Below are 2,072 nucleotides of genomic sequence, written 5' to 3' on the forward strand. Positions count from 1 at the left end.
AGGTCAAGATCTAATAATATCTTAAAAGAAGTAAAAAATGAGTAAAAGTAGATCATCAAAGAGGCATAGCTACAATCCAAGTCCATTTACCTTAATATTAATAGCAGAGAAAACATTCGATTGGCATAATGTCTTGATTGTGATGTGGGAGCACTTCAGTTCTTAACATGTGTCTTCTGGGGCACACTCTGATAGGCATAACCCTGCACAGATATCCGAGGGTTGTTCCTAGGTAGAGTTATAACATGCTTCATTTGAATTGGAGGTTTGAGTCGACACAAAGGTGCCTCAGAAGAATGATCAAATGATCTACTTCTAAAAGATCAGTCATGGAAAATCCTGTGGAGCACAGTTGTGCTCAGACAGTCCTGGAGTCACTAAGAACCAAAGTGGACCAAATGACAGCTGATTAATATTGTAGGTGACTGAAACAGATTGTTCCATCTGTTTTCTAGGGTCTCATTATTCAATGAACCTGAAAGCTAAAGTACGCTTTAGGGGGGCACTTTAGAAAACATTGAATTAACCTTTCAACTGATGCCTTAAGCCTCCCACCCCTCAATCCTGTTTCTTGGCTAGATATCTACATGGAAATGATGGTATCTAGTGATTAGAAATTCATCCATCCCATGGTGCTCCGCTCACTTGAAGTCACATAATCCTTGATGTGTGCTCTGGAACTAGACAAATTATTTATGTGATAAGCCACAATAGTGTCCTGAAATTTCTGTGGTTTAGTGAGATGTGCCAAATTTAAAGTTTGGGGTTTGTTTTTGTTTGGGGTTTTGGGGTTTTGTTTGGTGGTTCCCCCCCCCCCGCCCCCAGAATTGAACATATTGTTATTCAGGAAATAGTTCTTATACCAAACCCTGAGTAGGTGGGCAGTTTGAATCCACTAGGTCCTCCAGGGAAAGAAAGATGAGCAGTTTCTTCCCATAACGATTGCAGCCCCAGAAACCCTCTGGAAAGTCACTATGCTTCAGAATCAACTCAATAGCACTGGGCATACCTGCATATAAGGAGCCCTGCAGCTCTAAGGGTTAACTTAATGGAACGTTAACTGAAAAGTCAGCACTTCTAATTCACCAAGTCACTCCACCCTGTTGGAAAAGATGGGCAGTCTCCTCCCACAAAGATTTTTAGCCTTAGAAGTCCTATGCAGAGTCTCAGTGAGTTGGAATCTATCCATAGCATTAGATTTAGGTTTGGATATATCTGTGTATCAGTTATTCTGACTATACTGTGTTAAGTTTAAATTGTGAAATAGATGTAAAATGTAAATCACTGCTCTCTTTGCCCTGTATGCATATAATTTTCTGTTGCATGTAGTACTAAGCAGAAAAGCATGGAAGCCCACCAGAAGTAGAATATGTGTACAAGTTAGGACGAAGGTTGAACTTCCACTTGATATTGTGAAAGGAATTTTATGAAAGGTGGCTTATATAAGTTGTCACACTTAAAATGACCTAGTCACCAGCATCCAAACCTATTTTTTTAAAAAGTAGGTTAATAAATAGTAGAGTTAATGCATTCCACTGCTATTAGGTCAATTGTGACTTATAGTGGCCCGATAGGACAGACAGAAATGCACACAAGGTTTTTAAAGCTATAAATCTTTATAGAAGCAGACTTCTTCATTTTTCTTCTATAGAATGACTAGGGAGTTCAAATTGCCTATCTTTTGGTTAGTCAATGATTTCTTTAACCACTGCTTAACCAAAACTCATTAAAAGTAGAATTAAGGTCTAAAAAGGAGGTTTTTAAAAAAAAGTTTAAAAAGAGGGTAAAAGAAAACACACCCCCAAAATCCTTTGGTAAGTTCTAAAGTGCAGAGTGAAGAATAGAAATTATCTGTAAGCGGAAAGATAAGTGTCTTTTTTATTTTTAGAGATAAGTTAAAACCATCATGACTTCATAAAATAAATGTTTTGATATAAAATATATGCAGGATGTTGTTGTAGAAGACAAAAGAAAAAGGGAGGAAATGAGATCTTCCTCTTCGATCTTACCTACTAGAGTGGATTCCCCCCCACCTCGTTTTTACCCACGAGTGCCTAAGCCTAAAAAGGGAA

Source organism: Elephantulus edwardii, unplaced genomic scaffold (genome assembly GCF_000299155.1).
Source record: "Elephantulus edwardii isolate Elephantulus edwardi_28Jun2011 unplaced genomic scaffold, EleEdw1.0 scaffold00100, whole genome shotgun sequence".
NCBI classification, from domain to species: Eukaryota; Metazoa; Chordata; class Mammalia; order Macroscelidea; family Macroscelididae; genus Elephantulus; species Elephantulus edwardii.